The sequence below is a fragment of the Megalobrama amblycephala genome, linkage group LG14, assembly GCF_018812025.1.
Source record: "Megalobrama amblycephala isolate DHTTF-2021 linkage group LG14, ASM1881202v1, whole genome shotgun sequence".
NCBI classification, from domain to species: Eukaryota; Metazoa; Chordata; class Actinopteri; order Cypriniformes; family Xenocyprididae; genus Megalobrama; species Megalobrama amblycephala.
This window is the reverse complement of record NC_063057.1, coordinates 14326946-14352628: the sequence shown is the minus strand read 5'-3', so window position 1 is coordinate 14352628 and position 25683 is coordinate 14326946. Positions and strand designations below refer to the sequence as shown.

The window sequence follows — 25683 nt, the reverse complement described above, 5'->3', positions numbered from 1 at the left end:
TCAAATATCAACAGTTTCTCAGAAATCGCTACTCCACCTTTAAAGGAACACTCCACTTTTTTTTGAAAATAGGCTCATTTTCCAACTCCTAGAGTTAAACAGTTGAGTTTTACCATTTTCAAATCCATTCAGCTGATCTCTGGGTCTGGCGGTCCCACTTTTAGCATAGCTTAGCATAGTTCATTGAATCCGATTAGACCGTTAGCATCTCGCTCAAAAAAAAAAAAAAAATGACCAGAGTTTTGATATTTTTCCTATTTAAAACTTGACTCTTCTGTAGTTACATTTACTAAGACCGACGGAAAATGAAAAGTTGTGATTTTTTAGGCCGATATGGCTAGGAACTATACTCTCATTCTGGCGTAATAATCAAGGAACTTTGCTGCCGTACCATGGGTGCAGCAGGCGCAATGATATTACGCAGCGTCTCTCACAAATGTCTCCATGGTTGCAAGGCACGCTCCCCGTGCAAGCAAGGGGTCACAGGCGCTACGTAATATCATTGCGCCTGCTGCACCCATGGTATGGCAGCAAAGTTCCTTGATTATTATGCCGGAATGAGAGTATAGTTCATAGCCATATCGGCCTAGAAAATCACAGCTTTTCATTTTCCGTCAGTCTTAGTACACGATGTAACTACATAAGAGTCGAGTTTTAAATAGGAAAAATATCAAAACTCTTTGGTCATTTTTGAGCGAGATGCTATTGGTCTCATCAGATTCAATGAACTATGCTAAAAGTGGTACCGCCAGACCCGGACATCAGCTGAATGGATTTGAAAAACAGTAAAACTCAACTGTTTAACTCTAGGGGAGTTGGAAAATGAGCATATTTTCAAAGAAAGTGGAGTGTTCCTTTAATATTTGGCATTTGTAGGGTCTTTTGAATGTTATTTTGTGCAATTGGGGCCCATGGAGTTCGGGGACTGCTGCTGGTGGTGAGAATAGAAGATGCATGTTCACAAAGTGTGAGAAAGTCTGTTTCTTGTGTATTAGGGTAAGAATTTAGCTTAAAATGAACCTTTTATGCCTCCTTGAGTACATTAAACCATTTACACTGCATATAGGCACTTATGAATGAAATCAATGGGGCTGATCAGGTAATGTTGAAATACTGTTGCAACAGAGTGGTTACAGGTATCATCACTAGGCCAAAACGCAGAAATGAGTTAGCATTTTAGCACTTTCAGTTTCATTGTGCTGGAGTCTGGGTTTTTTGAATGGGATTTTGGTTAAATGGCTGAAATAAGGTGTGTGAACACAAGCGCAAGACACTTTCACGTTTTATTCTACAACATAAAATACATAAGCATTACCCCACTAGTGATTTTTTAAGCTATTACATGTCTTAAGAAAGGCGGTTGCTAACAAGCGGTTAAATGGGACTACAGAGGCTGTCGGGGAGATTAAACGTCATCACGCTGAACAGGTAAACTCGCCCTGTGTCTCAATCAGCTCCTTAGTTCAGTAGTCAGGGCACTGACCAGGGAGTCGGCCATTTTAAGGGCTGTCTCAATCGCAGAATCCTTCCAGGGCACTGAAACGTTCGCTCCCTGAAAAGTCCCACAATGCACCGTGAAAACCAGGGAGCATCGATGCTCACTATGCTCCCTTAACGGAAGTTCTGAAGCGCGAAACTTGAATCACGTGAGCCAACTCACTACACATAACGATACGCGATAGATGTTTTTTAAAATACAAACCGTTATTTTATTATATTTCAGCATAAACATACATCGCTAGACAGGTAATGAACATAATCTAGCTAACGTTTATAATTTATTCACGGCTGAAATGTTGCATGTATATGTAACAAGCAAATAATTAATCACAATGTACTTTAAATAACATTACAAGTAATGTCAGAAAATATCAGCTCTGTTGTTCATAAATACCAGTAGTGATGTTGTACAATGAGGACGTTGTCACGTCGCCGGAAATAGAGTCATAAGTGTCCCAATGTGTAGTGAACCAGCATCTTTTACTGTCCTTATCAGTGCCCGAATTCGTATACACGATATACTGATTCACGAGCTCGGGAGCTAGGGAACTGATTGAGACACACCCTCGGTTTAAATTTGGCCTACAACGTGACGTCATACCTGCGTCACTCTACAGTAGCCTACAGCCGAAAACTGAACTATTTTAATGTGATTTTAGTGTGAAATGTTTGCTAATATTTTCTGTATTAAGTTAAATATATTTACTAAGTTGCGGTGACAATGATCTGCCATATACTGTACAGTGAAACCCTAAATAAACTGCAAAAATGATATAGGATCAAATAATACACCGGTTTTAACATAAGAACTGATGCACTGATATTGCTGTGGTCATAATTATGACACTGTCTTCAGTTCACACAAATGACTGCACAAGTCTAAAACCAAAAAGAGCACATTTGGGATAGAGTAAGGAGGCCTTGTGTGTTGATAAATCAGCATGGACTGAAATCATTTTTGGATCCATGTTAGGAAAAATTCAGGCTATTCTGGATGTTTTCTTTGTTTGTTTTTCTTTTTCAATAAGTATACACAGCAATATGTGTATTTTAGAAAGGTGCACAACGCACTTCATCAAATGAGATGTAAACAAGCTGTGGATCAGCACTTCTGCTAATTGACTCTCTTGGTATATGATTGTTTTGAGTACAGGAACACCTTGTTCCTTTCCTCACCGCACAGCTCAGTTTTTGGCACAGGGCGGTTCCAAAAAAAAAAAAAAAAAAAAAACATGTGGCAAACAGGTGCACTTGCCTAACTGGTTTACACCACCAGGTGGCCCTAAATTTCCACAGTAGAGTAAGGCCCACCACCAGTACTCTAGGAAGGCTGACAAGAGCAATGTGTTGATGATAATCCTACTGCCACATTTAGATTATAGTGCATGGCATCTGTTTGTGAGGGGCATGAAGCAATGGAGGAGAGCAGGCCGGGACAAACTCTCAAATTACACAAGGCAACGAGGACACAAACCACAAATGAAGGAACCCACACAAGGTAAAGTGTGTCTCTATTTCTCCATGTTCTTCAACTCACACTTTACTATTATAGACTAAACTTTAAGTTTCAACTTTTGTTTTCTTTTTTATGCTGAGTGTTTCTCCCACTCTGACAATGCTTTGTGTTAGCTCAGTTGCCCCGTGGTCCATCTGCCAAGAGTAATAGATGAGACAACTTGTCCCTGGCCTACTGTGTGCTGTCAATGAGATGACTGCAGAATACAAGTCTTGTGCATTATGATTGATATGGAGCCCTCCAGCCAGGCCGCACTGCCAGTCTATTGATTAGTCACTAGCCTGGCCTCATGGGAGGGCCTGTCCCTCTGTCATCCATCATACACATTTTCTCCTATTTTAGACAGACCAAAAAAGTTACCAGGATAAGCTCCTAGTTGAAGGTGCAGGTTCGCCCATTTAGAACATATCTCTAATCTTATCTGATTTGTGTAAATGGTACATTTCATTTGGTTGCGATAAGGTTTTAGGTAATTCATGCTGGTCTGGTTTCATGAGGATTTTAAGCTAAATCTAAACTAAATAGGTTGTTATCTGTTATCTTTCTTTAATGTGATTCCAGTCCATTTCCATTGCATAAAACTTGTGAGTTTATAAAAATTTCAATTATTTAATCTTTTTTTTTTTTTTTTTTTTAAATAAAGGGACATATACAATCATTTTGATAAACGGTTTGCATTATGATGTCAGGCTAATTTTAACCTTTTGGTATCATTAATGGAATCAGGTAAAGTCTGCTTCCATGAAAGGCTGGCCTTGATGAAACAGGCAGTGAATCGGAGTGTATTTGTACCTGATTGCGTAATTGGGGGGAAACTTTATAAACCAAGAGGTTTTATGTGAAGGAAATGGATTGGAATGAGTTCAAGGAAGATAATAGATAATGTCCTATTTAGTTCAACTAGCTTAAAATCTCAAATAGCCCAGGTCGGCAATTACCTAAAATATAAAGAATATAAAATATATAAAATGTGAAAAAGTGACTATAGGGGAATATAAAAGTATTTTTGCAATGAAAAATATTTCAAACAAAACAACAGTATATACTGTATATAAAATGTAAGTTACTCAATATCAACTTCATGTTGAGCTGTTTAAAACTGGGAAATTGTAAAAGCAATTAGTTAGTTCATTTTTGGGTTAGTTCACCCAAAAATGAAAATTACCCCACAATTTACTCATCCTCAAGCCATCCTAGGCGTATATGACTTTCTTCTTTCAGTCAAACACAATCAGAGTTATATTAAAAATATCCTGGCTATACTGGAAGTGATTGGAGGATGAGATTTTGAAGCCCCAAAAAAGTGCATCCATTGATCATAAAACGGACTTCATGTGGTTCCGGGCGTTAATAAATGTCTTCTGAAGAGAATTGAGTGTTTGTGTAAGACAAATATCCTTATTTAAATCTTTATAAAGTAAAATAACAAGCTTCCGGAGCGACAGCCGTACACATTTGCGTCTAAAAAGTTTTCCGCGACATAGTTCACAATGACGTTCTACGCTACACCATGACATGCTATGCTATGTCCTATGTAATAACGTACGTCATGTCATTGTGTATTATGTCACAGAAGTCAGCGCTTTTTAGACGTAACTCGCAACAGAAGCGTATTATTTTATATTCACTACAGAAGGCCTTTATTAAAGTCCTGGAGCTGCGTGGAGTACATTTTATGATCAATGGATGCACATTTTTGGGGCTTCAAAATCTCATCCTCCAATCACTCCCATTATAAAGCTTGGAAGAGCCAGCATATTTTTTAACATAACTCTGATTGTGTTTGGCTGAAAGAAGAAAGTCATATACACCTAGGATGGCTTGAGGCTGAGTAAATTATGGGGTAATTTTCATTTTGGTTGAACTATCCCTTTAACTAAGTCTGTTGTTAACTTGTCTGTTTTCTAATGTTCAGGTTCTGGCAAATGTTATGGAGAAAGCATGGAAAAACGTGTGTGAATCAGCTGTTTGGCGATGGACGAATGAACCAGCCTTTTGGCAAAGTACCAGTCCAGTAGAAGATAAAGGTAAACCCACTGGAAGCAATTTGCTTGCTTTTCTTTCTTTTTGTGCATTTGAAACAAAACATTCTTTGCTGCTTGCTCATTGTATTTAAAGTGCAACACAATTCTTAAGCAGTTTGTACTCCATTTCATTTTCTGCAGTTTCTTTAAATGGCAGAGTACTGTAGATTACTTTAATTAATTTGCAAAATTAAGGTGGAATTGATACATATTCAACACAACCTGTTTCTCATTGTTGAAACTGGTTAGGGTGTGAATTTTCTATGGGACTGGACAGGGACAGTAAATGGAATTAGTTTTTTAATATTGCTTAAATAATGCCTGATATTCATAAAACATGCACAGACAAAAACAGCACTTTGACCTTCACAGAGACAGGAAGAGACAGGTGCCTGTGGCGTTGTGGTTGGACACACCCACGGAGTGGACTCTGTTCAGCCGAAAGAAAAGGTCACAGAAATGTCGTGCAGTCATGTCCTTGTAAGTTTGATCAGATTTGATAAAAGCAAACCTGCTGCTTGGTTTCTTCCTGCTGTACTTTTCGACATCCATAATAACTACACACCACACATTTGATCTATGTTGTGATGTGTGATGACTCGGCTAACAACTGTTGTGTTAAATTTGCATTGTTCATTAAACATATGTGACAGATGGAAACTGGAAATAAAAAGAAGCTCTGTTCCTCATCAAGTTTGTAGAAGGCAGGAAATACAAGAGTAACAATTGACAATTGTATATACGATCATTTCCACAATATGCACATCTGAAGCATTCTAGCATGCAATTCTTATAATTTCTTCCTCAAAGTAGTACCCATAAAAGTATTTTCAGCAAAGTGTTACAATTTAAAACAGATGTCTTCAGTGTCACATGATCCTTCAGAAATCATTCTAATACAGTGGGTACGGAAAGTATTCAGACCCCTTTAAATTTTTCACTCTTTGTTATATTGCAGCCATTTGCTAAAATCATTTAAGTTCATTTTTTTCCTCATTAATGTACACACAGCACCCCATATTGACAGAAAAACACAGAATTGTTGACATTTTTGCAGATTTATTAAAAAAGAAAAACTGAGATATCACATGGTCCTAAGTATTCAGACCCTTTGCTGTGACACACATATATTTAACTCAGGTGCTGTCCATTTCTTCTGATCATCCTTGAGATGGTTCTACACCTTCATTTGAGTCCAGCTGTGTTTGATTATACTGATTGGACTTGATTAGGAAAGCCACACACCTGTCTATGTAAGACCTTACAGCTCACAGTGCATGTCAGAGCAAATGAGAATCATGAGGTCAAAAGAACTGCCTGAAGAGCCCAGAGACAGAATTTTGGCAAGGCACAGATCTGGCCAAGGTTACAAAAAAATTTCTGCTGCACTTAAGGTTCCTAAGAGCACAGTGACCTCCATAATCCTTAAATGGAAGACGTTTGGGACGACCAGAACCCTTCCTAGAGCTGGCCGTCTAGCCAAACTGAGCAATCGGGGGAGAAGAGCCTTGGCGAGAGAGGTAAAGACAAACCCAAAGATCACTGTGGCTGAGCTCCAGAGATGCAGTCGGGACATGGGAGAAAGTTGTAGAAAGTCAACCATCACTGTAGCCCTCCACCAGTCGGGGCTTTATGGCAGAGTGGCCCGACGGAAGCCTTTTCTCAGTGCAAGACACATGAAAGCCCGCATGGAGTTTGCCAAGATGGTGAGAAATAAGATTCTCTGGTCTTAAGGCTTTTTGGCCTTAATTCTAAGCGGTATGTGTGGAGAAAACCAGGCACTGCTCATCACCTGTCCAATACAGACCCAACAGTGAAGCATGGTGATGGCAGCATCATGCTGTGAGGGTGTTTTTCAGCTGCAGGGACAGGACGACTGGTTGCAATCGAGGGAAAGATGAATGCGGCCAAGTACAGGGATATCCTGGACGAAAACCTTCTCCAGAGTGCTCAGGACCTCAGACTGGGCCGAAGGTTTACCTTCCAACAAGACAATGACCCTAAGCACACAGCTAAAATAACGAAGGAGTGGCTTCACAACAACTCCATGACTGTTCTTGAATGGCCCAGCCAGAGCCCTGACTTAAACCCAATTGAGCATCTCTGGAGAGACCTAAAAATGGCTGTCCACCAACATTTACCATCAAACCTGGAGAGGATCTGCAAGGAGGAATGGCAGAGGATCCCTAAAAGTGTGAAAAGTGTGAAAAACTTGTTGCATCTTTCCCAAAAAGACACATGGCTGTATTAGATCAAAAGGGTGCTTCTACTAAATACAGAGCAAAGGGTCTGAATACTTAGGACCATGTGATATTTCAGTTTTTCTTCTTTAATAAATCTGCAAAAATGTCAACAATTCTGTGTTTTTCTGTCAATATGAGGGGAAAAAATGAACTTAAATGATTTTAGCAAATGGTTGCAATATAACAAAGAGTCAAAAATTTAAGGGGGTCTGAATACTTTCCGTACCCACTGTATGCTGATTTCTTGATATACCTGAGAATAGGTGTGGAGCGGGGTGAGGCTCAAAAAGTCAGTGGTAAACCAGGACCTCCCACTCCATATGTGTTCAGGGTCTGTGGTGCCTTCAACTCTGAGATACAGGTGTGAAAAATGACTAATCTAATTTGTCAACTGACAAATTGATATTGAGTTGAATGCTTTGAGCTTAAAATTTCGCCTTGACCCAGTTGAGGCCCTAAAGCCTGCTCGCTGGAGCCATTTTAATGAATTTTAGTACCGGAAATAGGCCACGGGTGAGGGGGGCAGGGGCTTTGACGTGAGCGTGTGCACCTCCGGGAGCATCCCTCTCCTTCAACCTCGCCTCATTAGTCTAACTGGGCAGTTGTGGAGCTGTTGTGTGTCACATCTATTTTGGTCCCCCTAAACTCCAAAGTGCTCCCTCAACTTATCTTCCTGTATTCTCTCCATTTCCTCTCTCACCACCCAAGAGACAAGGTGGAAGATATGCAATTGGCCCCTGCTCCGTCATCATCAAGGAGACAGTTTGGCAAGGAGGAATCGGACACTGATGCCGTCGCTAACTGTGTCAAGGACGCAGAAGCCAAACCTGTTACAGTTCACCTGTTAAAGACCTGAGAACACAAATGCAGAGAGGAACTGACCCACTAAACCAACTTAACTGTACACTCGTCCTTAAATTAAAGGTATAGTTCACCCCTAAATCATTATTTACTCACTGTTTGTTTAAGTGGAACACAAAAATAATTTGTAATTAATTTTCATGTGGCTGGTTTCCATACAATGATATTTAATAGTGACCTGTGGAGTTCCAAAAAGCTCTATAAACTGTTTGACTTGTCTATATTTCAAGTGTTTGTAATGACATGAGATTAATTTTTGGCTGAACTATTCCTTTTAAATGTGGCTGTTTTATAGGCGAAAAACCTAGGGAATGTACAAAACTCAAGTTTTGCGCTATCTAGATTTTTGCACACCCATTTCAGTGCATGCACACAATCACATCACCCTCATTGATCTGTCCTTGTGTCGTGTAGCCTGGCCCAAACCTGGAATGTGCCTGTCATCTGATCGCTTAAAGCTTTTTGAAAGAGTTGAAAGAGCACAGACAAGGGTCCTACTGTTCAGCAAAAGACACTGCTCTGTTGATAAAATCAGACACGTATACTCCAGTCCGCTGCTGCTGGTGGTTGAACTGTTTTCTTCAGAATACTTTGTGTAGTTGAAATGAGATGAGAGGACCTCCCTGTGCAAGTACGAACCAGCCTAAAAAAGTGTGATTTGAGCTAAAGAAGGAGCAGTTTGTGATGCCATTGTCAATTTGCTGAGAGTTTTAGATATTTCAATCCTTCCCCATTCATGTAGGAGCTGTACTTATCTATAAAGAGGTGTGCACATACTTTCGACCTTGTGTCTTTTTCTGTAAATATGTAGGTCACAGTTTGTTTTAATGCTTTATTCCTAAAAAAAAAAAAAAAATGAAATTCAAATGAATCTTTGTTAAATTCAATACATTTAAAAAAGTAAATTAAAAAGTACACCGATCAGGCATAACATTATGACCACTGACAGGTGAAGTGAATAACACTGATTATCTCTTCATCACGGCACCTGTTAGTGGGTGAGATATATATGGCAGAAAGTGAACATTTTGTCCTCAAAGTTAATGTTTTAGAAGCAGGAAAAATGGGCAAGCATAAGAATTTGAGTGAGTTTGACAAGGGCCAAATTGTGATGGCTAGACGACTGGGTCAGAGCATCTCCAAAACTGCAGCTCTTGTGGGGTGTTTCCAGTCTGCAGTGGTCAGTATCTATCAAAAGTGGTCCAAGGAGGGAACAGTGGCAATCCGGCGACAGGGTCATGGGGGGCCAAGGCTCATTAATGCACGTGGGGAGCGAAGGCTGGCCCAAGAAGTAAATGCTGGTTCTGATAGAAAGGTGTCAGAATACACAGTACATCACAGGTTGTTGCGTATGGGGCTGCATAGACACATACCAGTCAGGGTGCCCATGATGACCCCATCCACCGCCAACAGTGGGCACGTGAGCATCAGAACTGGACCATGGAGCAATGGAAGAAGGTGGCCTGGTCAGATGAACCACGTTTTCTTTTACATCACGTGGATGGCTGGGTACATGTGTGTCGCTTACCTGGGGAACACATGGCACCAGGATGCAGTATGGGAAGAAGGCAAGCCTGTGGAGGCAGTGTGATGCTTTGGGCAATGTTCTGTTGGAAAACCTTGGGTCCTGCCATCCATGTGGTTGTTACTTTGACACGTACTACCTACCTAAGCATTGTTGCAGACCATGTACACCCTTTCATGGAAACAGTTTCCCTGGTGGCTGTGGCCTCTTTCCCTTTCAGCCACAAAGCAAAAATGGTTCAGGAATGGTTTGAGGAGCACAACAACAAGTTTTAGGTGTTGACTTGGCCTCCAAATTCCCCAGATCTCAATCCAATCGAGCATCTGTGGGATGTGCTGAACAAACAAGTCTGATCCTTGGAGGCTCCACCTCACAACTTACAGGACTTAAAGGATCTGCTGCTAACATCTTGGTGCCAGATACCACAGCACACCGTCAGGGGTCTACTGGAGTCCATGCCTCGGCGGGTCAGGGCTGTTTTGGCAGTAAAAGGGGTATTAGGAAACCCCAACACAATATTAGGAAGGTGGTCATAATGTTATGCCTGATCAGTGTAAATTATATACATTAAATTAATAACTAAAATAATTAAATATATTGTAAAAGTGACAGTTAGCATTATGTCAATAGTTAGGTGTTGTCCACTTGAGTTGGTGTTCATGTGCTATTTCAAGTCTATGAGTGCATGTACTTCCTCTTAGTGTTATTATGTAATACTGTGTGAAAACCAAGACACCCTCGTCATACAAACATTCATCATCAATGCTAATCAGAGTGAGAAGTTGCACTTGACTCCAACACCTTATAAACACACTAATGTGATCCAAACACTGGCAAATTTGTCTTCTATGGCTGCTCACCTGTCACCAACACACATACATACTTGCACAGTATGATACCACTACAGTTCCCTTCTTAGAAATAAAGGGAAAAAAATCAACCTTATTCTTCCCAGAATCATCCCATCGCACACTCGTAGGAGTTTCCGTCAGGCAGAATGAGAGAGATGCTGCATAGAAGGTCTAAAAACAGCACTTTGTTGAGAGACAGACATAGCTGGCGGTTGATTCAGGTCAAACCAGGTGACTGTCTGTAATATGTGCTCATGACTTGGCTCCTTGATCCCTCTCTCTCTACTTTGGCACATGCAAGAGTTATGGAATTTAGGATGGACAGCTTCAAGATTTAGTTTGATTTTCAGTGTTTGCTCCTATGCAAGCAGAGAGATGTCATGGTGTAGATGAGACCTGCTTTATATCTTTGGTGGATAATGATGCTATCTGTCGACTATCTTAAATTAAATTTTAATTAAAATCAATATTTAATTTGTAGTTTAGTTTATTTTTTATTCCATTTTATTCCAAATTTTATTCCATTTTAGTATTATTCATTTTTTTTTCTTCTTCTTTTTTTTTCAAATGTGAGATTTGTATTCCATTTGAGAAGTCCTATTTCTTTTACAACAATGGCATCTTTACACAGCCGATTTATGGCTGTTCTGAAGCGGGTCTGTACCTGCTCAGAATTCAGTGTAAAGACGCAATGCCGTGTTAAAGAAGACCTAAAATACACCAGGTCTGACCCACCTCAGCCCCTAGTATCAAAGGCGAGTCTGATACTGTTCTGGTTCAGTGTAAATGAACGCGAAATATAGCCGCTCTAAACTACGTCATTGTCATGACAACCAAAACCATTCCAGTCAGCTCAGACGGCGCGAGATTCAAGAAGCAGGAGACGAAACATATAACTTAGGGCAAATAATAAAAATAATGTCTTCCAACAAGGGGCATTGAAGTAAAAGAGTCCTGTACTCACATCGTGAAGCAAAACCACCAAAATAACAGCAGAGAATCGTCGTGGGTCATCAATTGGCTTTCGCCGTTTGTAATCTTCCCATGAAGAGACTGTCAGATCAATGCGCTGCTACATTTTTCTCAGATAAGGTAAATGCTTAACACAATCGGCGTCACTGTGATTGTGTACTGTTATATTATATTCCAAAAATCATCTCCTTGAGGACGATATTTCACCCACACACGACGGTCTATCTGGTGATCTGCTGCTGCCTGATACGCTCAAATGCTAGCATCATTTGTTGTTTTTGTCTCTTTGAAAAAAAAAAAAGTTCGACCTCTTTTAATCCTGTTGTGAACTACCCGGTGTAATAATGTATAATTTTTTGTTGCATCGTTCAATTTTTATTATGACAAACATCAAAGCGTGAGATATAGCACGCAGTTTACTACTTTAAATGTTCGTATTTTTTTAATTTCGAGTTATATTTCATTGTTTATTATTTAATTATTTTTAAATTAATTTTGTTAAAACTGTTAGTTTTGAAATACAATGTTCAAAGCATTGTTTCACGCGAGTTTAATTCCTGTGTAAATGCATTTATGCCGCTTCAGAGGAGCATTAAACAGTCTGTGTAAATGCACATTTTTGTGATTTTATGCCGCTTCAGAGTTGGTTTCTGTGCCGCTTTTTCTGTGTAAAGATGCCTCAAGTGATCATATTTCTGATTTTGGGCCTGTGTTTATTTTTGAATATTAAATATTATTTTTGTATATTTTTGTTTTGTTTTGTTTTGTTTTGTTTTGCTTTCATTTTATTTACTTTTAATTCTATTTTAATATTATTCCTTTTTATTTTATAAAAATATGAGATTTGTATTTGAATCCAATAGACATATTTCTTTTTCAAGTGATCATATTTCTGATTTTGGGCCTGTGGTTTGTTTTGATTTTGGGCCTGTTTTGTTTTGTTTTGTGTTTTGTGTTTTGTGTTTTTTTGTTTTTGTTTTGTGTTTTTGTTTGTTTTTTGTTTGTTTGTTTTTGTTTTGTGATTTGTTTGCTTTTACTTTTAATTCTATTTTAGTATTCTTTTTTTATTTTATTAAAATTTATTGTTTTGAATCAAATAGACCTATTTCTTTTCCAAGTGATCATAATTTAGATTTTGTTTTCTTTATTTACTTTTATAGTATTATGCTATTTTATTTTATTAAAATGTGAGATTTGCATTTCAACACTTCTGCTTCCTTAGGATGATTTAGTGTTGCAGCATTTCTCATTTAAACGTTGCTTTGAATTAAAGGGTCCGCTAAATAAATAAATATAAATGTAAATGTCAAAAATAAATAGCCTTTTTATTTGTGCTCTAAATGCTCCATGACTGAGAATTAAGAGAAATGTCAAAGTTTTCCAGATCACGACCTTGGAATGGACAAACTGGCAGTGTTCGTCTAATGTTCATTTTGAAAGGAAAATAAAGTATAAATAGCCCTATCACAGACCTCCGAGTCTCTGTATGCGGTGTGATTCATATCTCGTTAGAGAAGTCAGCCTCGTTAACCTCTCCGTAATTACCCAATGCGCAGCTCCGGCCCACAGCACACACAGCTTTGGCAAACTGAAGCCAGTGTGCGTCAGTCAGACACCAGTCAGGCCTTAGTGAAAGTGACGGTTCACATCTCTCAGCTGATTACTCATTCCTGAGCACCTACTCAATATTATTAATTCTACATCTCAAGTTTAGTTTGGCACACAGAGTGGTCATCTTAACTGACGTATACAGCAAACCTGAAATGATCTGAAGCGTGTCCTTGCCAACTGGGCTACTTAAAAGCTGCAGTCATTTGTCAAATAATGCAATATGAATCCCTGAATATGTGTGTTCCTGTGACCTTCTACGTTTTTTTCCTCTGGTTTCTGGGATCTGTCTTGGTGATGTGCATAAGACTTTTTTTCTGTCCCTCCCTACTGTTCTCTTTCCATTCGGGGACATTTCAGAGCCTTGGGAACGGTTTCCATAGCGACCGTAACTGCAGACAAGGAGAGTGTGCTGAGACAGGGATGTGAACGCACTGGCACTCTCATCTCATGTGGAGCGCTGGTTTGCCTCCTTCCTTCCATCTCTTTTGTAAAATGAGATGCTATATATATATATATATATATATATATATTTATTTTTTTTTTAAGTTGAGCTTATTTATTTATTTTGGTTCACATGAAACTTAGACTGCTGGTTGCAATTAAATCATTTTATACTATTTTTACTTATTTTTCTACTTTTTCTTATTGCCCTTTTTATCACCTCCAACATGTCAAATGTAAGATTTTATTACATCTATTTCAATCAATCAATCAATCAATCAATAAATCAATCACAAATTCTTTTAAAAAAATAATATTTTGCTTAAAAATGATTATTTTGAAAACCCTAGATTTGTACAGTTCATGCTTTACACACACACACACACACATATATATATATATATATATATATATATATATATATATATATATATATATGTGTGTATGTGTATGTATGTGTGTGTGTGTGTGTGTGTGTGTGTGTGTGTGTGTGTAAAGCATGAACTGTACAAATCTAGGGTTTTCAAAATAATCATTTTTAAGCAAAATATTATTTTTTAAAAATATTATTATTATTTTTTTTTTAAATAGTCGGTGTAGTTAAATATATACATATCTATAGAAGCTTGTTTGTGCCACAGAATAAACAATAAAAAAATGTAACTGTGACCTATTTTGAGTTTCGAATTTATAACAATTGTAGTAATTGTGCCATTTTAGTAAAATGACTTTTTTCTCAGAATTGTGAGATATAAACTTGGAACTGCAAGAAAAAAAATGTCAGAATTGTGAGATAAAAAGCCATATACCTTTTCTATTTTTTTATTCCATGGCAGAAATAAGCTTCCATACATATATCAGCATGATTAAAATGTAAATTTAATTGCTGTATGCATAATATCTATCAATAGAAATGATCTCCATGAGACTAAGGGGGCATTTACACAACACCATTTTCAACTAAAATGTAAAACTTTTGGGGGCCTGAAAACGCAAACTTTTGAAAACGATCCACATTTTTGCAAACATCACTGTTCTCGTCCCCATGTAGACAATAAAAATGCAAATTTGTGAAAATAGTGATGTCATGCACATGCATATTACGTGTTCAGTCTATAAGCACGTAGTGTTTCTTTACAGTGTGACGTCGCCAACTACTGGCCTGGCAGCATAATACAACGTTTTTAGTCGTTTTCGTGGATCCGTGTGAACGGGGATCATTTTAACAATGCTGTCGTCTGTATGGAAAACATTTTCATTTTTAGTACATTGTTGTTGTGTAAACGTACCCTAAACAAGGGCGTAGATTTGGTTTCAACTTTGGGGGGGTTGAACGTTGGTATGGTTGTATTGTATTGGGGGGGTTGTAACTGATGGCTTTGAATATTGGGGGGGTTAACTCCCCCCCATCCCCCCCACAAACTACGCCCCTGACCCTAAATATAGGTTAACGTTCAGTTTAGCGTAAATAGGTCTGGCTTTTTGTCTTTGTTAACTTACCCCATAATTTATATAATATTAATATGCATATATAATATTGCATCAAGCAATAACCAAACAGAGAGTGTAAACGTGTGCTTATTTTCCTGTGTATCTGTCTTTGCCGAGGTCAAATCAGACAAATACATTAGGTCAGCTGCAGAGTTCATGTGAACACAGACTCCAGCAAATTAAAGCAGAAAACAACTGTCATCAGAGTGCTCATTCGTTTCCTCAGATGAAGTAAAGTTGGGATCAGAGAGCAATCGGTCATTCCACACCAGTAACATTAACAGAGAGAGGCTCCTAGATCTGGATTTAAGATGGCCTATGCAGAACCCCCAGGGGACATATATATTTAAAAAAGGTTAATGCAGGTCCAGGCAACATTTGTATCTGAGGAAATGTTCCATTGCTTTTTAGAAATAAGAAAAAATCTGATTTTATTTCTAGCTACAGGAAAGAAAGGTTTTTATACACACACCCACATTCACATACATATTCCTGCCTTGGTATTAATTGGTTTGTGCCTCTTCAGTAAATGTGACCATCGGTAACCTTTTGTAGGTTTTGACATTGCAAGGCTTCATAATTTTTGAGCTATTGTCGAGCGCTCAGTGGGTTTTTATTGTAAATCAATTTGTTTTGATGTGGAGGAGAGCAGAACTGTGAAGATGTCTTTGTGTACCCAGATGCTGTATTCCACTGCTATTTCATCCTGTTTGCAGCAGGTGAAGTGAGGAGTAATTGGCTTCTGTCAATACTGGCTTGTGAGTTTTAGCAGCAGCTAAACAAGATGGAAAAGAGGTCGATGTAGAGAGAAAGAGAGAGACAAGGACAGAGCGATTCACTCCCACCCACCTCAAAGCTGCCATTTCTCACATCTGCAAACTCACAGTAAATGGCCTCCTTTGACGCTTTCTGCCAAACACACTGGCATCAACAGATATTTCCTTTCATCTTTTTTTCACATTGGTGAATTACATGTGAAGGATTGTTAGTGAGAGAAGACTTTCCGGCACAAGGTTAATCAAAGTGATGATTTTAGTCCCCCCAAATTTAGCTTTTGAATAACATCTTTAATTTGTTGTATTTAATGCAAGTATTAATTGCGTCAAACTTTTTTTTAACTCTGAGGCAAAACAGGATTTTATATATACACTATATTGTCAAAAGTTTTGGGATGTCTGCCTTTACATGCAAATGAACTTTAATGACATCCCATTCTTAATCTGTAGGGTTTAATATGGAGTTGGCCCACACTTTGCAGCTGTAAGACCTTCAATTCTTCTGGGAAGGCTTTCCACAAGGTTTAGGAGTGTGTTTATGGGAATTTTTGACCATTCTTCTAGAAGCGCATTTGTGAGATCAGGCACTGATGTTGGACGAGAAGGCCTGGCTCGCACTCTCTGCTCTAAATCATCCCAAAGGTGTTCTATCGGGTTGAGGTCAGGACTCTGTGCAGGCCAGTCAAGTTCCTCCACACCAAACTCGCTCATCCATGTCTTTATGGACCTTGCTTTGTGCACTGGTGCACAGTCATGTTGGAACAGGAAGGGGCCATCCCCAAACTGTTCCCACAAAGTTGGGAGCATGAAATTGTCCAAAATGTCTTGGTATGTTGAAGCATTAAGAGTTCCTTTCACTGGAACTAAGGGGCCGAGCCCAACACCTGGAAAACAACCCCACACCATAATCCCCCTCCACCAAACTTTACACTTGGCACAATGCAGTCAGGCAAGTACCGTTCTCCTGGCAACAGCCAAACCCAGACTCGTCTATCAGATTGCCAGACAGAGAAGCGTGATTCGTCACTCCAGAGAACACATCTCCACTGCTCTAGAGTCCAGTGGCGGTGTACTTTACACCACTGCATCTGACGCTTTGCATTGCACTTGGTGATGTAAGGCTTTGATGCAGCTGCTCGGCCATGGAAACCCATTCCATGAAGCTTCTATACACTGTTCTTGAGCTAATCCGAAGGCCACATGAAGTTTGGAGGTCTGTAGCTATTGATTTTACTTGGCCTACCACTTCACGGCTGAGTTGCTGTTGTTCCCACTTGCTTCCACTTTGTTATGATACCACTAACAGTTGACCGTGGAATATTTAGTAGTGAGGAAATTTCACGAATGGACTTATTGCACAGGTGGCAGCCTATCACGGTACCACGCTTGAATTCACTGAGCTCCTGAGAGTGACCCATTCTTTCACAAATGTTTGTAGAAGCAGTCTGCATGCCTAGGTGCTTGATTTAATACACCTGTGGCCACGGAAGTGATTGAAACACCTGAATTCAATGATTTCGAGGGGTGTCCCAATACTTTTGGTAATATAGTGTATATATACATATACATATACATATTTACATAAAATATATAATATAAAATATATAATAGTAAGCTATATATTATATTATATTATATTATATATAGCATAATATTTATATAGCATAATATTATATATTTTATATGACATATTTATGTAAAGTGCTGTAATATTAATTATATTAATTATATGTATATATTAATAATTAATATTATTGTTATTATTATTATTATTATCTCATGACGCAGAGGTCCTAAAGTCATATATTCTTATATTTTGTTCTATGTTTTATTCGTAATGAATGACTGTGAGTTCCTGCCAGTCAGTTTTGTATTATCTCTGCTATGAGTGCCTTTTCTAATTATTAAAATGAGAAATATGTAAATTTGTGGCAGGTGCATTCAAACACATGCTCTCATCCGAACAGGCTCTGTGTGTAGTCAGTGCAGTCAAGTGGACATATTTAACTATTGGATGAAGAACAAGAATTTTAATTGCTTTTCATGTCTCCAATTTTGTTGCTATTCTTCTTTTTATTTGTAAAGGTCATGCCTAGTGAAATTAACTAACTAGATTGGCAGCATTTGGTGTTTTTTTTTTTGTTGTTGTTTTTTTTGGAATACAATTGAATCTGAGGTGTTACTGTCAATTAGTGTCCCAGAAATATCCCAGAAATTCATTTTACACCATTATATATATAATATATATGTATATATGACTTATTTTCATTTTGACTTCAGTTTTCGTGCTGGACCTCTTGGTATGTTAATGAAATGGATTGATATGTTTTCTTACATCAACCGTGTCAATTCATACCTTGAGGGATGTGTTATTTTTGGCATTTGGAAATAGCCACCTCTCTCTGACGGCAGAGCAGCATGTCTCTGAGGACATTTACGCATTTACTCTCATGACTAGCCTGGCGATTGAACGGCATCAAGGACACTCAATGCACTGAATAACTCTGAAGCAGGTCTCTGTCGCTCTTGTTCTGCTCCTCTCTCAAGAGCGTTTTCCTTTTCATCACGTTCCAGCCTCCAGGGGGCATCTTTTACCCTTAATGTCCTCAACTAACAGGTGTCCCATCTGCCCTAAAAATACAATACGCCTGTTGCGTGCAGGAAAATCTTAGACTAGAGCCACTGGGGTCTCACATTTCCACACCGGCGCTTTCCATTGCACTAATGCATTGTGAATCCTTGTCGCATGGTGGACCCTGAGAGATGTTTTAATTTTGTTTTTGTCTTCTATATAGTCCTAAAACCTGGAGGAGAATTTTGAGCCATGGGTTCCATTGAAAATACATAAAAACACCCCTTGGCCTTTGTGTGGCTTATTGCTTTATTTTTACTACTTTAAAATGTTGCTAACAAAGTTGCTTACTTAGTATCTTGTAAATAAGGATTAGGTTAGTTCAGGTAAAATATGTGCTGTGATTCTATGAAAACAATATTTATGATTTATTTATTTGTTTGTTTGTTTATTATTAGTTATAAAATAAAAATGAATTTAAAAATGTATTTGAAAATAATGAAAAAGGCTATGTTTACACAACAACGATGTACTAAAAATGGAAACGTTTTTCCTTTGCATTTTTCTTGTTGTCAAAACGATCTCCATTCACACGGATCCGCGAAAATGACTAAAAACACTGTATTATGCTGCCAGGCCAGTAGTTGGCGACGTCAATTTGTAAAAAAAAAAAACACTATGCTCCTATAGACGTATACGTTTGTAGTTTACTCAGACACAATAAGGATATTGTTTTCAAAAACATGCACTTTAGAAACCCATTTTCAAAAGTTTGCGTTTTTTGGTGGTGTGTAAAATGAGTGGCCAAAATGCGTAATTTTTCTGCTTTCATTTAAAAACATTGTGTAAACAGCCCCTAAGGTAGTGTATACTCAGAAGTACTTAGAGTGTAAGGAAAATATTTATTACATTTTAACTTGATGGTACAACACATGACATTTTTAGAATCCTTAAATAAATTTAAGCTTTTCAATTTAAAACGGGTATAATTTTTTCAAAACCATATGAAACCAACATGACTTGTAAGGACTTGGCATATGTTTAAAAATAGATTTTTAAAAAAAATGACACTAATGTCATTGACCTGCATATGAACAACAAACACTTTTTTTGTGTGTATTAGCTGTCTGAGTAAGCCTACTAATTGCCTGAACAGCACTATTTGACCTATGTTAGTCCTCAAAAACATCACTGATATCTAATTTTGAATCATCACATAAATTTTTTCTGTGTATTGCTGTTTCTATCTAATCTGATCCCTCTGATCCTTCTGTTTTCCTTTGCGTCAAGTGGTTACCCTTTTCTCTTTGAGAGTGCTTTCACACCCTTGACTCAAATTTGAGTATGTGTAACGCCGTGAGCCCCTTCATTGTGGATCGTGTCTCATCCTGTATGTTGCGTAAAAGCATGAAAGATCATCCAAGGTGAGAAGTGCTAACAGTCCTCGCACCCTCATTTAAAGTCACCCAGGGAATGCCTGACTGAAAATGCAGATTCATCTGGAGAGATGGAAATGGAACAGTAGACGTTAGATATGCGGGAAAGGGAGGGGGAAGGTGGGATAGAGTAGTAATATCACTCTCATTAAGCTATCTCTGCACTCTGCCCCCTAATGCTATTCTAATGAGAATCCTACCTGGCCCCCTGCCGACTGCACATCAGAGTGAGACCACAGCAGACCCGCTCGACTTCTTTCCAGGGGACTGTGTCTAAATCCATGTTTTGATCAAAGCAGTTATTGATTAGAAATCTCATCAATGAACGTGTTTACATGTACATAAAAAACACTGATAACTATCAAAAGTCAATGATTAATGTGATTTTTTTTTTCTTATGTCAGTCTGTTAAGTTGGTAAAAGTTTGTGAAATCCAGATAATGAACAATAACGGCTTTTTAATTACCTTTTATGATCTTTAGCCAATATAAAATTCAATATAAATTCTTACACCAGGGTTCCTACAGTAATGAAATATGGAAATATCAGGGAATTTGACACTTTTTTTTTTTTAATCTCTTTAATTATGGAAAAAAAAAACATGGAAAATTTCATAGTGAATATGAATTCTCTATTTATGCTCAGCTGGATGGATGGATGGATGGATGGATGGATGGATGGATGGATGGATGGATGGATGGATGGATGGATGGATGTGTGTGTGTGTGATTGTTCTGGACAATGAATTCTTCATAAAAAAATTATAGAAATGAATAAAGTCTTAACATTATCGAGAAAATCGTGGATACTTTAGTATATTTTTTTTTTTTGTCCTAGATATGCTCAGGTCTAAAATTGTATTGTATAAAAATTGTTAAATGTTATTAAAAAAACAGGTTTCTATTATGACTGGAAAAGTCATTTAAATTTAACATTGCAAACTCTCTACCTCTCATTCGCTATTCCTCCATTCTGTCATCCTTTCCTCACAGACTCAAAGGATTATACAACAGAGCATTTCAAATCAAAATGGGATTTTCTCACTGATACTGCACACACACACACACACACACACACACACACGGCTCCCTGGACGATGACGTAATCCAGTCATGGGGCTGGTCCAGACCGGTTAGGCCATCTTGTGCTCTGTAGTGACATGCAACTTGTTGTGCTTTCACATTCCCCACATCTCCTACATTGCTCAAAGGACACAAACATGCACATTTGAAGGCTGCAGGCAGTATTCACTTTGGCTTGAAAGGCTCTATGGATGACCAAGGTTACCACTGCATTTCTCACATAGAGAGAGCACAGTGTCTCTTCAGGTTAGCTCCAACTACAAGTACTAAACCAATTCTGCTGCCAGCAGCAGTCCTGTGGGGTAGATCTCACCCGGGAGGATGCCTGGCACGAATACACTCACACGCACACTATCAGGAAAACTCCTAACAGTTAAATCAGTGAAATCGATAATCACCACCAACAATTTCTTTTTCAATAAATGTGTGGTTTAGTTTTACCTTGATAATTGATATTGATATTAGTTTTATATTGATAATTTTGACTTTCCTACTGCTTTAAGATTGTGTTTTGATAATGTGGAAAGCTGTCTGCAATTTTTTTTTTTTTTTTTTTTCCACATAATTAAGTTTAGCCTTCAGTTTGCACATTATTTAGAGGAAAATTGAGTAAGATCAGGAACTGCATATTTCCCCTATTGATGGAGTGAGATTTTCATGCACACATTAACTGAATAGGGCTGCAAAATTAACAGATTAATTCAATAAAGAAATTCATTATGAATTAATACATAATATAATATATAATTTTTATATTTTTTAATATATTTGGCATACATTTTTATAGTGCTCAATTTGCGGAGATCATTGGGCACATCATTTACATATTAATTGATTACTAATTTTTTTTTAATGTATTTATTACTATACTTTTTTTTTTTTCAAATTTATTACTGTAAAAATAATTTAAGGTGTTTATAGAATTTTCGCAGGCACATTTATTTTTCGTTTTTTTTTTTCCTCAAGGTTTATCTGTTCAGAAGTACCTGCAAATTAGAGTAACGCTTGTCTGCTCTGAGCTCTGTTGCCGAGTTTGTAGAGCGTGGCCAATTCAGACGTGAAGATGAGTGAGTGAACAATGTATCAAATGAATGAAAGGCACTCTGAGGCAAACCGTGTATGACAGCGGGCAATTTCGTGTGCGTTTTGGCATGCCAGGCTCCTCGATTTTCTGCTTTGCACCCAAGACCGTCCCTACTTTTTCTCGCTAGACCTTGTATTAAGTCAGCTTGGGAAAACCATTTTGTTAACTGAAGGTAAAATCAATACTCTTCTCTTTCTCTGATCCCGGCTGGACTCAGACAGCAGCAGTAAAGGCAAGGATTGACTAGATGAGTTTTAAATTCTCACTCTTGTATGATATAAATCCATTTGATGCCTTTGAAGCCAAGGTACAAACCTATCTCGTCTCCCCAGGCTCTGTTTTGGTCTGGCGCTGTGTCCATCTGTCCATGTGTATCAGAGGTCAACAATCAGTAACCACATGCCCAAACATATGCCGTGGCAAAGCACCACAAGGTGGCGCTGTAGCCCAGCCCCTCTCTGGGAGCAAAGTGTTTATTGCCCATCACGCCCCTCTCAACAAAATGTTCTCTGTATCCTATTGATAGGCTGCAGGATTGTGCTCTTCGAATGTCACACCATCTGCCTTGGCATGTTTTAGCTTTGTGTGTGCGCGTGCATGTGGTGTTGTGAATATTTCATGTCTGCTCTGGCTCAATACAGGTTGGCTCCAACAGTCTCTTTAATACACCAGTGTGGCTCTAGTTACACATAGAGTCACACTCTCAAGCACACTTAGTATTATACATGTAAGCCCAAAGGCACTTGCACAAACAAACGCACATAGTAACACATGCACATACTCTTAGACATGCTCTTAAATGATGGTTCATTTGTGGAGGAGTGTTTACATTGCTGAATATAAGATCCTACGCTAACATTTACACTTCCTAGGATCCGTTCTGTTTCCTAGTGACACTAAATGAAGTTCAAAGTATGACTCATCTTTTCCTTAAAATCACTAGTCTACCTTTCTGTCCTCATGCACTTCTAAAAAGGACAAATGACAAAACTAGGACTTTGTCATCGTTTTTGCTGCAGGTGTTGTTGTTATTGTTCTTGTTTGTTAAGAATACCCAGTGTTTGTCACTGGAATAAAGCTACACTCTAAAAAATGCTGGGTTGTTTCAACCCAAAATTGGGTAAAACATGGACAAACCCAACCTTTAGTTTCAAAATTTAGCCCAACGGTTGGGTTTGTCAATTTTTGACCCAAATTTGAATTGAAACAACCCAGCGTTTTCAGAGTGTATACTGACAGATAGATAGATGGTAGTGGTAATGATGCTAGTTCTCTAAACACAGTATACATTTTAAAGTCACCATGAAATCAAAATGCTGCATGCATCAGCAACATGCACTGCAATTTATGGTGCTGTTGTAATTTGGAGAAGAGATTTGAAGTGCTTACATTTTTGGATGCAAAATATGTTAGCAAAATATTTTAGAAATATAGAATTATTAATCGCATATATGTGCCATTGTTGTGGCAAATTATTACCCCCTCATTGAAGCTCATAATCTGCCGGGGGTCCGATTCAGGACAACACCAGCAATCTTTCAATGAAGTCTGCAAAGTTAAATGTAGACTTGCTGTCAGGATAATCCTTTATGCGAAATGAAAATACTATTTTATAATGTTTCCTAAGGTGCATTTTTAATGCTAATATGTTTTTTACATTAAATAATTCTTAGAATTTAGAAATGGCTATTTTCTATCCTGATTTTAATCCTCTGATTTGAATGATTTGTTTGAAGGGGCGTGTCTGCTGTGAGACTTCAATGTAAACACCCACTGCTGTGATTGGCTGACATCTTTGCAATTGAAACAAGTATTACATGTGGAATCCTTTCAAATACTTTTAACCACATTTACCACACAGCTGTCGAGATTAACGAATTGTGAAAAGTGTTGATTACTGCATTATATTTAGATCTATCACATGGAAGGTTGCAGTGATGAGCATTAAGCAGATGACAGACCGTCTGTTGATCGCGTAAATGCAGTGATCTCGTCATTGCAACGCAATTTCTGCACTCTCACGAAATGCTTTCACCATAACTAACAATGCAAACACGATGTAAATACAGTAAGAGATTCATTGTGTAGTGTAAGAGCATCACTGATTGTAGCCTAATGGGAGTTTTGGCAAGTGTCCAGATGAACTTGCACTGCATGATCGACGCATTCTTTGAAGTAAGAATACTTGGATTATTCATTATGAATTTAACTGTCATTACCGGTTTAAAAATGAAATACATTACTTACAGTTTGCGGGGTCCTTGCTAATTCCAGGGGTGCTTCCCAAAAGCATCATTAGCCAACTTACGTTGCAATATCCATTGTTACTAACATAGTTCAACGATTTGGTGTTTCCCGAAACTATCGTTCAAACGAACATTCGCAAACTGCATTGCAAACTTGTGTAGTTAGAATGACAGCTCTCTAGCTGTGGTTAGAGGCATAGTTTCTTGTTTTTTTATGGCATGTGGAGTTAAATCGTTATCTTGATCAAAATAAGCAAGCTGACATTAAGTACAATGTATATCTTTTATTTAAAATTCAAATACATACAAATGTCATTTACATATTTTAGTTTGTCAAGAGATTTTAAGTACCGTGTTTGAAGTGCGCGCATGTGTGTAGTGCTCTGGTACGTAAGAACGAGCCTATGATTGAATTTGGAAATAAAGCAAAATAATGGAGAAAAGCGAGAAGCAGTCCTCAAATGCCATGTCCGTAATTTATAGCAAAAAATCTAGCATTAATTCGATCTCACGGATTCATTTAAAGAAGTTATTACTCCATCACTTGTGGTTGAACGACAGGTTTGCGACAATACGGTTTCGGGAAACAGTCGTGACTAGCTAGTTGAATTGCTCAACGATGCATACTATGTTAGTGAAGCAGCGAGTTACGTCGTTGTACGGGAAATGCACCCCAGAACAGTTGATTCCTGATCTTCGAGCAAAAGTTTTTTCGGCAACTTGATTCGTATTGCGACTTGTTCTCAAAAAAGTCGTTAGTAAAATAAACATGCAAGTCAGCACTGACGTGACTAGGATGTTTTTTAAAAATAAACTGAATCCATTTTTCTGACATTTTTCTCGCTGCTCATCGACTGAACATCAGTGGGTGGGAACAACGATGCATAGATGTAAAAGTATGCATTGTTGTCTTGCTCCAGAGCAATGGTATGCAAATGATTGTGCCCCTGTGACGTCACATGCCACGTTTTAAGTTTTGCAACTTGCAGGATGTACAGTATTAATGATACAAAGACCTCTTATATGCCTAAAGAGCAAGGAAAATTTGATTTCTCATGTCATGACCTCTTTAAACAATGATAAACCTACAGTAGGCTACATGGTTTGCTCTACTTTTAAATGCCTGTTTAGTTTCAAACGCTTAATATAAAGCACGTCTCATGTTTAAGGCCCCGTTTACACTAGTGCGTTCTCATTTTAAAACGCATAAGTTTTGCTTCAGTTATGCCTGTCATTTACACTACGCCGGGTTTTTCGAACCTCGAAAACGGAGACTTTCGAAAATGCTGCAGACGCCGTATTAGTTTGAAAATGCCGGGGTTGCGTTTTAGTATAAACGGACCAAAACGGACACTTGAAAACAATGGCGTGGCTGCTCACATTCGCTCTGCGTATCCTTGACGACCGTGTAAACAATAACATGGAGACTGAGCTGCAATCTTTGCTGACTTT

At 38.1% G+C, this 25683-nt stretch overlaps 1 long non-coding RNA gene across 2 annotated transcripts; it reads left to right on the top strand.

Annotated features, from left to right (window-relative positions):
* The first annotated feature begins 2069 nt into the window (after nt 1-2069).
* Nucleotides 2070-8373, top strand: LOC125245373. 2 transcript variants are annotated; one of them, XR_007179510.1, is made up of 4 exons: nt 2070-2998; nt 4932-5043; nt 5413-5520; nt 7992-8373. It is a non-coding gene; the product is annotated as an uncharacterized LOC125245373 (long non-coding RNA). The 2 variants fall into 2 exon arrangements; XR_007179509.1 differs by lacking the exon at nt 5413-5520 and having other exon boundaries at nt 2078-2998.
* Nucleotides 8374-25683: the final 17310 nt, after the last annotated feature.